The sequence below is a fragment of the Leucoraja erinacea genome, chromosome 3, assembly GCF_028641065.1.
Source record: "Leucoraja erinacea ecotype New England chromosome 3, Leri_hhj_1, whole genome shotgun sequence".
Taxonomy (NCBI): Eukaryota; Metazoa; Chordata; class Chondrichthyes; order Rajiformes; family Rajidae; genus Leucoraja; species Leucoraja erinaceus.
In genome coordinates, this window is record NC_073379.1 from 87,128,868 (window position 1) to 87,145,476 (window position 16,609).

The window sequence follows — 16,609 nt, forward strand, 5'->3', positions numbered from 1 at the left end:
CTGCGTTGTCTATGCCGAATGTATTCTCATGATAATCTGGAGGAGTTGGAGGTGAGAAAATACCAGGACCAATCAGGGACAGCCACAAATTACCTCGGGTACCTGGTAAGAAGGAACTGCAGATGCTGGTTTAAACTGAAAATAGACACAAAATGCTTGAGTAACTCAACAGGACAGGCAGCATCTCTGGATAGAAGGAACGGGTGATGTTTCGGGTCGAGACCCTGTCAAAGCAGAACCTGGTCGGCTCTTCTCGGCTAGGGATGGTGTGATCACAAGAGAAACAACGTAGAGAACTGGTGAAATGAGTAGGGTGGAGAAAGGGAGAATAAGGGAGGGATGAGGGGAGGGGGGAGCAAGATGAAATTACTTAAAATTAGAGACCTCAGTGTTCATACTGCTGGGTTGTAAGCTACCCAAGCGAAATATGAGTTCTTTGATTCTACTAGTGTTGCAGCCAATCAGAAACAGAATACAGAACATTAGTATGAGATCAAGCTATGCTTAAGACATTGGATTGCTGTACTAATGCTTAATTAAAAGTGATGAGCCATCAGATCCAGTATAAGATGCAGCTAGAAGAGCTGCTGCCTTACTGCTCAATTATGCCTCTGTCCCACTTAGGAAACCTGAACGGAAACCTCTGGGGACTTTGCGCCCCACCCAAGGTTTCCGTGCGGTTCTTGGAGGTTTTTGTCAGTCTCTCTACCTACTACCTGCAACCTCCGGCAACCACCTGCAACCTCCGGGAACCGCACAGAAACCTTGGGTGGGGCGCAAAGTCCCCAGAGGTTTCCGTTCAGGTTTCCTAAGTGGGACAGGGGTTCGATCCTGACCTCCTGTATTGTGTGGAGTTTGCACATTCTCTCTGTGACATACATTTCTTACAAGTTCTCCTATATAATCCCTCATTCCATAGTCATGGAAAAAATAATGGGATGCTCTGGTAGCCGGCATAGACTTGGTCGCCCAATGGCCTCATTCTAGTTTGTAAGGAAATATGGAAATGCAGCACGATGTTAGTTTTGCAAATGTACAAATGGAGTTGGCCTTCATCTCCACACCAGGCAGGATCAGTTACGAGTTCTTCATGAAATCTCAAAAAATATGATGATGTATTCCTTTCAACCTTATCTTCCCAATGCACCAAGCTGTACATAGAAGCATAGAAAATAGGTGCAGGAGTAGGCCATTCGGCCCTTCGAGCCTGCACCACCATTCAATATGATCATGGCTGATCATCCAACTCAGTATCCTGTACCTGCTTTCTTTCCTTACCCCCTGATCCCATTAGCCACAAGGGCCACATCTAACTCCCTCTTAAATATAGCCAATGAACTGGCCGCAACTACATTCTGTGGCAGAGAGTTCCAGTGATTCACCACTCTCTGTGTAAAAAATGTTTTTCTCATCTCAGTCCTAAAAGATTTCCCCTTTATCCTTAAACTGTGACCCCTTGTTCTGGACTTCCCCAACATCGGGAACAATCTTCCTGCGTCTAGCCTGTCCAACCCCTTAAGAATTTTGTAAGTTTCTATAAGATCCCCCCTCAATCTTCTAAATTCTAGCGAGTACAATCCGAGTCTATCCAGTCTTTCTTCATATGAAAGTCCTGTCATCCCAGGAATCAGTCTGGTGAACCTTCTCTGTACTCCCTCTATGGCAAGAATGTCCTTCCTCAGATTAGGAGACACTGTACATTATGTATACTCAACAGCTTCTTCTGCCCGATTGACATTGTTATTTGAGATGTGTACGGCAGAATTGATGTGCAGCCTTGCACTAAAAGAGTGCACTGAAAGATAAACCAACAATATTACCCCTGCTGTCTAGGCATCACATTCACATGCTCTCGAAATGCAATTCTTCATTCTCAATAGCTGAGCTATCCACATCATTACCTGCTCATTCTTTGCACACGTCCATGATGTTTCAATGACCCACAAATATTGACTCTCTCCATTTCCATCATCGCCACTTCCAGCGCCCAAAAAGCCAGGAAGTCCTCTGTCGTAGAATGGAAGAAAATGCTGGAGATACTCAGAAAGTCAGGTAGCTGATATCTGTAGCTAGACTCTCCCTATGATGGCTCTAGTGCACTTGTGCCTGTTGGGCCATCGCATGCATGTCCTGCATCTGTATTATCCTGTAAAGTAATACTTGCTGTCAGTATGTGAGCTGACGGTAATGAGAATGAATGTGAATGAAGATGTATTTTCATCATCATTTTCTGACTATTCATCTCCCTCAGGGACAGGTTGCAATATTTTTTATATATCTGAAATGAAAAAGGCACAAGGCAGGGAAAAGTTGCAATGACCTTAGCATCAATTGTAATTTGCAGAAGACTGTTCCAAATCTTCACCACTCTGTGTGCAGAAATATTTCACAAGGCCACCCCTATGATACTCCATTTCAGTCATTAGACCATAACCCTTTGCCAAGCTTGCCATTGAATAGAAATGACCCCTCTCAAAATGATGCCCCCATTGTTGAATTTCAAGAAAATTAAACCAACAATATTAACGCTGTTTTCTATACATCAGATTGACATGCTCTTTAAACCCAATTATTCATACTCAAAAACTGATCTATCCACATCACTACAGATGGGGGGTCACAACTAGAATCCCACAAGGAACATCCCTCTCCAGCCATCCACCAGATACAAAGGTCAGCATTGCTCCAGACCTTCTGGTTATCCTTTGCACATGTCCATGATGAAAATAATGAATATTAACTCCTCCATTTCCATCATCGCCACTTCCGGCCCTCAATTAGCCAAGAAGTATTCAATTTGCAGCAAGCTGTAATCACTTAAATTACAGACAGCACACATGTTCTAGGCCATCTGAGATGTAGGTTAATTGAATATCATGATTATTTTTTTTGTGAGGTCTATCATTTTTGCCTGCAAAATTATTAGGGCACCACGACTTTAAAAGTGTGCAATTATAATCATAATCATATTTTATTAGCCAAGTATGTTTTGCAACATACGAGGAATTTGATTTGCCACACCAATAAAAAGCAACAAAACACATAAAAAACATTTTAGCATAAACATCCACCACAGTTACTCCTCCACATTCCTCACTGTGATGGAAGGCAAAAATAAAATTTAAATCTCTCCCCTTCTTTGTTCTCCTGTGGTCGGGGGCCTCGAGCCTACCATTGACGGGATGATTTTGGCTCCTGTAGCCGGCAGTCGGGCACTCCGCATCGGGGCGATCAAGCTCCCACATCGGGGGGGGGGGGGGATCTCAGCTCCCTGCGCCAGCCGATCAGACCCTGTGTCGGGGCTGGTCGAACCTCCTGCGACTTTGGAGTTTCTCAACATCAGTTTCTACCCGAGACAGCGAGCTACTCGATGTTGGAATCCGCAGGCCATAGTTAGGAGCATCGATCCCAGGCAAGGGATCGTAGGCTCCGACGGTAACTCCATGGCCCCGCGATGGAGCTCAAAGTCAGTCTCGATCAAGGCATCCAGCTCCATGATGTTAGGCCGCATAGTGACCAGAGATATGATCTAGATTTGTTTTTTAAACATATTGAAGGCAAATGCAGGAAATTAAGTTTAGCACACGGTGCAAGAATAACATTCTAATGAGTGGTTTTAGGAGATTCAACAGAAGAATGAAGACTATAGCTGGATTAAAAACTCGTTGCTGAACAGCAGATGGCAGATAAACAACAGGATTTTTGTCAAGTGTTTGTTAGTTATCTGTCTGTTTTAAATTGCCCCTGAGGCATAGATGAGTGGTAGGGTGAGCCAAAGGGCCTGTTTCCATGCTGTTGAAATGTTGAAAGGAGTTGTTAGAAATCTGGGCAGAAAAGATTGGAGGGGAAATTAGTGGGGCAATGTCTATAAACCAACTGTGATTCAATTGGCTGAAATGGCCTCTTTCTACATCATAAGGAACCGTGCACACATGGGAATATCTGCACTTGCATGGGGCCAGTTCAGCAACAGTAATGTTGTGTCATGATTTCATTAACTGTTTCTTTTGACATGCATTCCTTGCTAAGGATAATCGGAGCCAGTCAATCGTTAGCAATTCATCATATGTAGATCAAACAGAACGATGCCTCTTTGTTCAATATGCCAGGAAATACACTTGAACAGAATAAATTAGTATGGGAATCAAAGGATAATTAATTTGAGTGTATACTCCCGGCAAAAGCTTCATCCACCAGGAGTGCCCATCAGGATATAAGGCACACAAAAATGCTGGAGAAACTCAGCAGGTGCAGCAGCATCTATGGAGCGAAGGAAATAGGCGACGTTTCGGGCCGACACCCTTCTTCAGACTATAAGGCACATGCTAATACAATTTTCAATGTATTTGGAAACTTCATTCATCAAAACAAATGAATAAAAATAATGGGGAGTTTGAAATCAAATTCTGATAGGTGCTCCATGCAACTAAAACTCTCTGCAACAATGTAGGATTATGTTTCATGAGAATAATTTGATTTCCCCACTTACTTATTGTTAGCAGTGAGGGTGAATATCCAGGTCCAATGGCCAGACTAGATACAATGTCAATGAGGTAGGTTTACTGTTAATACTCAGTATATTTTTAATGCATTAATGACATCTCAGACTGAGACTTGAGCAATTTGCTCCTTAATAGGACAGTAACAATACTAATCACATTGCTAGTTTAGAACTTAGATCCTCCCTGATTGAAAGAGGAGATGAATGTGGATTGAATCCTAAAATATATAACTTACAGAACTGGGATAACATAGAAAATAGGTGCAGGAGTAGGCCATTCGGCCCTTCGAGCCAGTACCGCCATTCAATATGATCATGGATTATCATCCAAAATCAGTACCCCGTTTTTGCTTTTTCCCTATATCCCTTAATTCCTTTAGCCCTAAGAACTAAATCTAACTCTCCATTGAAAACATCCAGTGAATTGGCCTCCACTACCTTCTGTGGCAGAGAATTCCACAGATTCACAACTCTCTGGGTGAAAAAGATTTTCATCTCAGTCCTAAATGGCCTACCCCTTATTCTTAATTCTTAAAGACCATGCCAGCCAACAAACCCCTATAATTTTGAGATCAGCTGTCATTGGCTGAATAAACTAAACTGAGGGTCTCAACCCAAAACGTCTACTATTCCTTTTCTCGAGAGATTGTGCTTGATCCGTTGAGTTATTCCCGCACTTTGCGACCTTTGCAAAAGCAAATATTACATAGTGCAGAAAATCAGATTTATCCAATGTTTAAAATGAGGTTTTAGGCAGAATTTGATTTAACAATGGGGCGCAATTCCTCAAAATTGTTCAGGAGAGTTTTCTCAAGCAGTATGTAGAGGCCCGAACACATGAGAAGGCAACATTGGATCTAGTATTGGGTAATTGGGAAGCGCAAGTTAATAAAGTGTTTGTGGTGGAACCTTTTGGGACCAGTGACCACTGTTCGATTAGGTTTAAAATAGTTATGGATAGGGATAGAGAGGGCCCACGTGTTAAAATGCTTAACTGGGGTAAGGCCAAATTTGAGGGTATGAGAGAAGATCTCGCTCAAGTTGACTGGATCAGGTTAATTGAGGGGAAAGGAACATCAGCCAAGTGGGATGTTTTTTAAATTATGCTGACAAAAGCTTAGGATATGTAAGTCCCTGTTAGAGGGAAGGGCAAAGCAGGCAAACATAAGGATGCTTGGCTGACGAGGGAAATTGAGGCATTGGTCAAAAAAAAGGATGCATGGGACAGGTATAGGCAGCTGGGATCAAGTGCATCCCTGGAGGAGTTTTTGGAACTATAGGAATAAACTGAAAAAGGAAATCAGAAGGGCAAAAAGGGGCCAGGAGATAGCTCTGGTGGATAGAATTAAGGACAATCCTAAAATATGAATACATAGGGGGGGAAAGGGTAACTAGAGAGAGAGTGGGATCTCTCAGGAATCAAAGCGATCACCTCTATGTAGAACCACAGGAGATGGGCAGTCCAATGAGTATTTCTCCTCTGTATTTACCGAGGAGAAAGATAGTATAGAAACATAGAAGATAGGTGCAGGAGGAGGGCATTTGGCCTTCGGGCCAGTACCGCCATTCATTGTGATCATGGCTGATCATCCCCAATCAATAACCCGTGCCTGCCTTCTCCCCATATCCCTTGACTCCACTAGCCCCTAGAGCTCTATCTAACTCTCTCTTAAATCCATCCAGTGATTTGGCCTCCACTGCCCTCTGTGGCAGGGAATTCCACAAATTCACAACTCTCTGGTGAAAAAGTTTTTTCTCACCTCAGTCTTAAATGGCATCCCCTTTATTCTAAGACTGTGGCCCCTGGTTCTAGACTCGCCCAACATTGGGACATTTTTTCCTGCATCTAGCTTGTCCAGTCCTTTTATAATTTTTTATGTTTCTATAAGATTCCCCCCTCACCCTTCTAAACTCCAGTGAATACAAGCCTAGTCTTTTCAATCTTTCCTCATATGACAGTTCCGCCATCCCAGGGATAAATCTCGTGAACCTACGCTGTACTACCTCAATCACAGGGATGTCCTTCCTCAAATTAGGAGACCAAAACTGTACACAATACTCCAGATGTGGTCTTACCAGAGCCCTATACAACTGCAGAAGAACCTCTTTACTCCTATACTGAAATCATCTTGTTATGAAGCCCAACATTCCATTAGCTTTCTTCACTGCCTGCTGTACCTGCACGCCAACTTTCAGTGAATGGTGTACAAGGGCACCCAGGTCTCTCTGCACCTCCCCCTTACCTAACCTAACCACATTGAGATAATAATCTGCCCCCTTGTTTTTGCCGCCAGTAGGATGGAAGAACTTGGGGCAATTAATGAAAATGTCTTGAGAGCAGTGAGTGTTACCATCGAAGAAGTACTGAAGGTACTATTGTGTATGAAGCTAGACGAATCTCCAGGGCCTGCTCAGATATATCCAAGGTCATTGTGGGAAACTAGAGAGGAAATAGCAGGAATCCTAGTTGAAATTTACGAGTCGTCCTTAAATAGGTGCAGGAAGACTGAAGGGTGGCAAAAGTTGTGCCTCTTTTCAAGAAGGGCTGCAGGGAAAATGCTGGAAACTAAAGGTCAGTGTGCTTAACATCTGTAGCTGGACAGTTACTCGAGAGTATTATGAGGGATAGGTTATGCAGGCATTTGGATGGGCAAGGTCTGCTTAGGGTTAGTCAGCATGGTTTTGTATGTGGGAGGTCGTGTGTCACAAATCTCATTGAGGTTTTTGAAGACGTGACCAAAAAGGTCGGTGAGGGCAGAGCTGTAGATGTTGTATACATGGATTTCAGTAAGGCATTCGACAAGGTTCCACATGGTAAGCTGCTCTGGAAGGTTAGATCGTATGGGATCCAAGGAGAGATACCTGAATGGATAGCAAATTGGCTTCATGGAAGGAAGCAGAGGGTGATGGTGGAAAGTTGTTTCTCGGTCTGGGAGCCTGTGACTAGTGGTGTGCCTCAGGGTTCGGTGCTGGGCCCGTTACTGTTTGTCATCTATTGCAATTATTTGGATGAGAACATACAGGGCAAGATTAGCAAGTTTGCTGATGATACAAAAGTGGGTGGTTTTGCAGATAATGAAGATGGTTGTGAAAGATTGCAGCAGGATCTTGATCGATTGGCCAAGTGGACTGAGAAGTTGGGAGGTCATGTTGCAGTTGTATAAGACATTGGTGAGACCACATTTAGATTATTGTGTTCAGTTCTGGGCATCATGTTATAGGAAAGATATTGTCAAGCTTGAAAGGGTTCAGTGTCTGAGCTACAGGGAGAGGTTGAGTAGGCTGGGTCTCTATTTCTTGGAGCGCAGGAGGATGTGGGGTGATCTTACTGAGGTGTATAAAATCATGCACAGAATCTCCTGCCAGAGTAGGGGAATCAAGGACCAGAGGACATAGGTTCAAGTTGAAGGGGAAAATATTTAATAGGAATCTGAGGGTTAACTTTTTCACACAAAGGGTGGTGGGTGTATGGAACAAGTTACCAGAGGAGGTAGTTGAGGCTGGGACTATCCCAACATTTAAGAAACAGTTAGACAGGTACATGGATAGGACAGGTTTGGAGGGATATGGACCAAGTGCAGGCAGGTGGGGCTAGTTTAACTGGGACATGTTGGCCGTTGTGGGCAACTTGGGCTGAAGGGCCTGTTTCCACACCGTATCACTCGATGACTCTATGATTCTAACCACCATTTTAAGAAGGGCAAAAATATGGTTGAATCCTATAAGCCTGGTAGCGCCTTACAATAATCAATAAGAAATGCGGACCTAATGTCAAACTAGATATCACCAATCTAAGTAATGCTATGTGTGTAAATTTCACATTGCAGAACACACATCGAGCAGAATGTAACACCATCTTGCAGTATTTCAAATGATCATCAACTATTTCTCAGTACTGATTGGTTTCTGTTGTCTTCTTCAATTCCACTTGTGCTTGGTGCCTCTAGACTTGCTAACGTTTAGCAGGGAGTGTTCTGCCAGGAACTGAAGGAGTTTGTCTTTGCTTCTGCAATAACTAATTGCACCAAGATATAGTGCTATAAAATAAATAACTCTTATCATATGTTCTGTTCCAAAGAGCTTCCTAATCCAACAGTGTAAAACAAGTTGTGTGATGCTACAAATATTTATATAGCATTGCCAACAGAACTGGTGCTCATCAGCACAGTATTGTGCTATTGATGCTGTACGATAAGCTACAGCAAAATTACTGCATGTTGAAAATCATTATAAAAATTAAGTCTCAAGAAGGTTGTGTGGTGTTTGCACGTGGTCCTATGGGCATGGTTTAATGAAACATCATGGTCCTCCCGTTTTCATATTCAGAATCTTTAATCTTTGTTTTAATACCATCAGTTTTGAAAGCTTCTTATTTTATGCCAAGAGGCAGAATTTCCATGTATCATTTATAAAGCAAATGATAGCATGAGTCAGGTCCCAAATAGGGACTTCCAGCAAGAACGTTTCCAATTCTGGGGCTTAATCAGGAGTTCATGCATGAATGGATGTCAAGTGAGGTCTGTTTGGCTCAGGTAGTTGCATTCTGAGCCACACATTACCCAGGGAGATGGGCCGACCCTGGATACAGCTGGGAGGAAGCGGGAGGGATATACAGTGGAATATGTGAACATTCTGTCTGGTGCATCTTCTTGAGCAAAAAAAAATGCAGATGCTGTAAATTGAAACAAAAGCAGAAATGTTGGAAGAACTCAGCCAGTCAACCAACATGTATGGAAAGAGAAACTAGTCAATGCTTCAGGTCGACACTCCTTCCTCACAGCTCACAGTTCACTTGTTTCTCTTACCATAGATGCTGCTTGTCCAGCTACGTTCTTCCAACATTTCAGATTTTCATTCTTTCTGGAATAGTGGAGAGTGAAGATACATCTAAACTAGGACATGCCTAATGAGATGTCTTTTGCTGATCTCAAAAATTATATCTCCATAATGATCCTAATGTTGTCACTGGGATAATCACCTGTAAATATCCAGATGAAATGTTAAGAAAAATGCACCATTTTCCAAATAAAGGAATGTTCCATTATCTGCAAATGCGAACCAGGATATCCGAGATGAAAACACCGTGCTGGAGTAATTCAGCAGGTCAGGGAGCATCTGTGCAGGGAATGGATAGGTGACATTTCAGGTTAGAACCCTTCAGAAGCTTCCCAACCCAAAAAGTAACCTATCCATCCGAAAACATTTAATGTGTTTTCTAAAAATGTAACATAATAAAAAAAAGATACTTTAAATGAAGTGCCTAACCTTAATTTATACTTATGGTGTACTCTGAGCGACTGATATGGGTGTATTTAGTTTAAATATAACATGCCGACCAGCGACCCCCCCCACTACAATAGCACTATCCTACATACTAAGGACAATTTACAATTTTACCGAAGCCAATTAACGCACAAACCTGTACATCTTTGGAATGTAGGAGGAAACCGAAGCATCCAGAGAAAACCCACGCAGTCACAGAGAGAACGTATAAAACTCCATAAAAACAGCACCCGTGGTCAGGATCGAACCTGGGTCTCTGGTGCTGTAAGGCAGCCACACCACAGCTGCCCCTTCGGCTATCTTCATCTGGAACCAGAGAAAACAGCACAAAAATAAAAGATTAAAATAAAATGGGAAAGTACTGAAAGGATATTATTTACTTTTGATGAAGAAACGTGAATTTTATTCATAAAGATGTTATGTTATTTAGACTGTATCATTAAAATATTACTGTTAGAGACATTTTGTGATGAAAAGAGTCAATCTTTTGTTAAGCACTGTGATTTATGTTCCTCATTATGACATCTAATGTCTAACATCTGCTGAAGTTACTGGAATCTCTAATTAAGTACAAAGTGACCGAGCACTTAGAATGAGCTGATCTGATTAGTGAAAGCCACAATAGAATTCTAAGGGTAGGTCATCTCAAACAAACTTAATTTAATTTTGGTGGAAGTAACTAATGTAGTCAATACAAGAATATCTCTCGATGTAGATAATGTAGAGGTCCAAAAGGGATTCAGTGAGGTTCCACCTTAGAAATAATGCTTGTGGAATTGAAGGGTAATTATTGAACTGATTAAAAGATTGATTACATGCCAGACAGAGATTAGAAGGCAGTGTCCAATATGATCCAGTGCTTGGACCTACATTATTAATCTTATTTATTAAAGAATGCATCTTCAAAAATAAATCCATTATATATTCGGGTATTGAGAATCTGTAATAAAAATAAAAGGAGCTGGAAATAATAGACATTGGCCTGAAACACTGCTTTCCTGTCCCATCTGATCCTTCCAGCCCTGTGAGTATTTCCAACATTTGCTGTAACAATATATCAAAACTTTCTGTTGACGTAAAGATTGGCAGTATAATAAATAATATAGACAGGAGAATAAAATTGCAAAGACAGATTAAGTAGTGGAAAAGCACGTTGGAGATGGATTTCAGTGCAGCTAAGTGTGAGATCATCCATTTTGGATCAAGAAAGGTTTGTTCCAAGTGATTTTTTTTTTTTAAAGGTGAAAATAGTGAATTACTAATTTTGGCAAGAATGGGGAGAAACCTAATAAACCTGTAAATGGCTGAAACTGATTTTGTGCAAATTATTTTTTTTATGTAACTATTCTCTAATCTTCTGGAGAAATTATCCTGTTTTTACGCTGCAGTTTTCTGTATTAAATTAAGTAATATCCAATGCTGCCAAAGATGCCGCCTGTCCTGTTGAGTTACTCCAGCACCTTCTGCCCTTTAGTGTGTTACCCAGTATCTGCAGTGCCTCGTTTCTCTATCCTGACGTTGTTTGCTATACAGTATCAGTATATAATGAGCCCAGTCACATGACTAATCCTGCCATCAACTTAAGTTACTTCTTCAAGGATGCTCAAAATGGGCTTAGATGCTCAGATGGGCATAGATACAGTTACATAACACAGATACAGGCCTTTTCGTGCAACATCCTTGCGGACTAAGCTAAACCAAATCGCCTATTTTGTTTATATTCCTCTAAATTTGAACTATCTATATACCTGGCTAAATGTTTTTTTAATGGCTGTAATTGTACCTCTCTACCACCTCCTCTGGTAGGTCCTTTCATATACCCACCACTCTCTGTGTGGAGAAAAACCCACCCTTCGCATCTCTTTTAAATCTTTCCACTTAAAACTATATGCTTGAGTTTTAGACTCATCAAACCGGGATGAAGGACTGTACCTACACTATGTATACCCTCATAATGTTATAAACCTCTATAAGGTCACTCAGTCTCCTTTGCTCCAAGGATAAATAAACCTAACCTATCCCATTTCTCCTTATAACTCAAGCTCTCCAGTCCAGGCAACAAGCTTGTGAATCTTTTCTGCACTTTCTCAATCATTATTCCTATAGAGTGGTGACCAGAACTGCACATAATACTCCAAGTGCAACATAACCAATGATTTGTACAACTGTAATCAACTCCTATACTCAATGCTTCAGCCAATGAAAGCAATCATACCAAATTCCTTCTTCACAAATCTATTTACCTGCATAACCACAAGCAGGGAACCAAGTACTTGTACTCCTAGGTCTCTGTTCCACAACACTTTTGGTGTCATCTGCAAACCCTTTGGCCAAGCCACCTACATTCTCTATTAAATCTTTAAATAACATGACAAACAATAAAGAACTCATCTCCGATCTCTGAGGCACACCACTGGTTACAGCTCCCTAATCTGCAAAACAACCCTTCATTACAACCTTCTGTCTCCTTCCACCAAACCAATTTTGTATCAAATTTATTATCTTAACCTAGATCCCATATATTTTAACCTTCGGGTTAGGTTGCCCTGCCCTTGCACAGAATTACTGAGATTATTTTTAGTGCTTTTTTAATTAAAGTGACATTAGAATTAGGAGCAGGATTAGGTCATCAGACTCTTCAAATCCTGCTGAACATTCATCATGATCATGCCCGATCTTTTATCTTAGCTCTGTTTTCCTGCATTATTTTTCTTTCCCTTGAATCCCTTAATATCCAGAAATCTATTGACCTCCAATTTAATTAACTCAGTTGACAATTCCATAGATTCATCATCCTGTAAATAAAACCATGCTTCCATATTTAACTCCCAAATGCCTCTTGTCAAATTCTGAGATGGAAACTTTGGTTCTGCACACATCTCCCGGGGAATATTCTCCCTGAAAGCATCTGTCAAATCCTAGGCAATTTTGTAAGATAGACACAAAGTGCTGGAGCAACTGAACTGGTCAAGCAGCATTTCTGGAGAAAAAGGATGGGTGACGTTTCGAGTTGGGAGCCTTCTTCAGACAGCAGTCTGAAGAAGGGGCCTGACCCAAAATGTCACCTATCCTTTTCTCCAGAAATGCCTACTGACCCACTGACTTACTCCAGCACTTTGTGTCTATCTTCGGTTAAAACCAGCATCTGCAGTACCTTCCTACACAGTATTTTGTAATATTCAGATCGTGGTGTTAATTACTTACATTGTTACAAGCCTTAATTTCTGCTTATGCAGATGGTAAAGAACGTTGAACACATGGGTTAACCCAATACTAATAATGTTAAAATCAAAAAGAGCAATAAAAATACTAAAATTGTCTTCCTAGTAATTGGGCATGTCCCACTAAAAACAACCAGAACTGATTTACCATTCCAACAGTCCAAGAAGTTATTGTCATAGGGCAATGGTGTCATATGGAACAGAAACATGTTCATCTGCCCAGCTTTCCAATGCCGACAAAGATGGTCCATCTACATTAGTCCCACCTGCCCTCATTTGGCCCACTGCATGCATCCATGCTGACCTTTGATCACCTGTTCACACTAGTTTTTATGATATCCCACTTTCTCTTCCACTCCTTGCACACTATAGGCAATTTACAGAAGCTGATTAACCTACAAACCCGCACATCCCTATCAACATTTCCTGTCCATGTGCCTGTCCAAATGTTTTTTAAATGTTGTTTTAGTTCCTGCATGTTAACTCATGTTTCTGGAGATGAGATAAAGGTTAAGGTTATGTAAAGTTTTGACCGTGTGAATCAGTAAATCAATGACTGAGCATGTATAACAAAGTAGGTCGATATCTAGGGTGGCACCATGGCATAGCTTGTAGAGCTGTTGCCTCACAGTGTCTGAGACCTGAGTTCAATCCACACCTCGGGTGCTGTCTGTGTGGATTTTGCATGTTGTCCCTGTGTGCTCGTGGGTTTCCTCTGGGTGCTCCAGTTTCATCCCACATCCCAAAGATGAGTGGGTTTGTAGATTAATCAGCCTCTGTAGATTGCCTCTAATGTGTAGTGAGTAGAAGAGAGAGTGGGATAACGTAGAGCTAGTGTGAACAGGTGATCGATGGTCAGCATGGATGCAGTGGACCAAAGTGCCTGTGTCTCTGAAACTAAAACTAAATAAAATCACTTGATGGTTTGAACAGTCATCAGAGTTACACCGCTAGCTCTCATTTGCTGCAAAATGTTCCTGTGGGCAATGTGTAATAGCTGGATCCAAAGCCACCACTCAGAAAAAGTACCTTAAGAGCTTATTGGGCACTAAATGACACAAACTAATTACAGGATCAAAAATAATGGACTAGGTTATTGGGAGAAAATTAACTGCTGATGAACCATTTGGGAAAATACACTAGGTGATTCAAAAAAATAAGTATGCCATTTAGGTTGCCACAACAATAGGTTTTGCATTCATTTTACACCCTTTGTTAGGTCAAATATATCTCCACATGCTCAGTTGGTTTGGTCATGTAATACTTAGACTGCAAGTAAAATATTTTAATGTTCATATTACTTTATGAGATGGATTCAATCCAATGAACCTATTCAGGCGTTTAGAGCAATACTGTTAATCCCATTACATACAATTCCCTGTAACTTATTTTTTCTCACATGCTTATCAATACCATTCTGATTCTCCTACCAATACTGACAATGAGGTAAGTTATAGTAACCAAGAATGTACCAACAGTAAATCATTAGAACCTGGGGTCAAAACCGAGCATCTAGATGAAACCCTTATGGTCACAGGGAGAATGTGCAATTTCCACAGAGACAGCATCTAAGGTCATAATTAGAGTCATAGAGTGATACAGTGTGGAAGCAGGCCCTTTGGCACAACTCGCACACACCAGCCAACAATGTCCCAGCTACCCTAGTCCCACTTGCCTGTGCTTGATCCATAACCCTCCAAACCTATCCATGTACCTGTCTAACTGTTTCTTCAACAATGGGATAGTCCCAGCCTCAACTACCTCCTCTAGCAGCTTGTTCTATAAACCCACCACTCTCTGTGTGAAAAAATTACCCATCAGATTCCTATTAAATGTTTTCCCCTTCACCTTGAACCTATGTCCTCTGGTCCTTTATTCCCCTACTCTAGGTAAAAGACTGTGCATCTACCCGATTTATTCCTCTCATGATTTTGTACACCTCTATAAGTTCTCCCCTCATCCTCCTACGCTCCATGGAATAGAGACCCAGCCTACTCAACCTCTCCCTATAGCTCACACTCTCTAATCCTGGCAACATTGTCGTAAATATTTTCTAAACACTTTCAAGCTTGACAATATCTTTCCTATAACATGGTGCCCAGAACTGAAAACAATATTCTTTTTTTTTTAATTTTATTTTTATTAGCAGTACAGTAAATCACATTAATACATCGCATATATCTTATTACATTATGTTGTACCACTTCATTTTTTGAGCTTTAAAAAAGATAGAATCTATACTCAATACTCTGACTGATGAAGGCCAAATTGAATTTGGTCGCAGGACATTTGAGACAGCAGCACTTACTCCTGGAACATTGTGCTGCCCTCACCTTTAACATAAATAGACAGGCATCACTCAAACAGGGCACAGGGATGTAACAAATAAAGTATTTATATGGAATTTTGGTGAATTTTATAAACTCCTGTGTACTTCTTCAAAGCTCCTGCAAGAATTTTGGAATATTGGGATTCCAAATGTCATAAAATTAGTGGATTTATGTGTGGCATCAATATTTTTATAAATGCATGTGGAAAAGTAGTTATAAAATGGAAATTTGTCTCATCTGAACATTAGTGATTTTGTTTAAGTCCATCATGGTGTGAGATTTATTAACCTGACAAGATCATTGGTGATTCCAGTGGATTAAAAAAATACAAATTGTCATCCTCTTCTTCTCCACAAATAATGAAAGTATCAACATTTGTCAAAGTTTACCCGTAATCTTCAGATAATCTCTGAGAAAATGAGAAATTTAAATGTGATTTGCAAAGTCATTAACTCTATATAATATATTTTAATTGTTCAGAAATGAATCTTCACTGCCGCTCTCCAAAGACCTCCATTATAACCCAACTGCATCCTTTTCCACTAGTGCTGGAATATAATTAGTGTGATTGCCAATGATTCCCATTTGCCAACCCCACCAATCCATTCTCCATCTCAGTCTCCAATCCTACCTCAACAACAGAACACTACAGACCACATATTTTCTAATGTATAAGAAGGAACTGCAGATGCTGCTTTAAACCGAAGATAGACACAAAAAGCTGGAGTAACTCAGCGGATCAAATAGTGGAAAGGGAAACATTCATTTGTTCAAAATCTCTCTATATCACCATCTATATCTCTAATTTCCTTTTCCCCTGACTCTCAGTCTGAAGAAGGGTCTCGACCCAAAACGCACCTATTCCTTTTCTCCAGAGATGCTGTCTGACCCGCTGAGTTACTCCAGCTTTTTTGTGTCTATCTACTTGTTTTCTAATTGTGTTTTTTGCACTAATGTCTTATTTTTCCTTTCACCTTCTTGCAAAACATGTGTAATTGATGTGCAATTCATGCTTTTGTGTATTAGCTGTCTATCTGCCTGTGATGCTGCTGCAAGCAAGATTTCCATTGTACTTCCATTGTACTTGAACTTCCCTGCACTTGCGCATGTGACAATAAAACTTGACTTGACCTTGACCTCGACTGGACTTTGGAAAGGGTAGGATGGGGACCCACAGTCCCGTTTACATCAACGGGTCCATGGTGGAGAGGGTCAAGAGCTTCAAATTCCTGGGCGTGCATATTTCTGAAGATCTCTCCTGGTCTGAGAACACG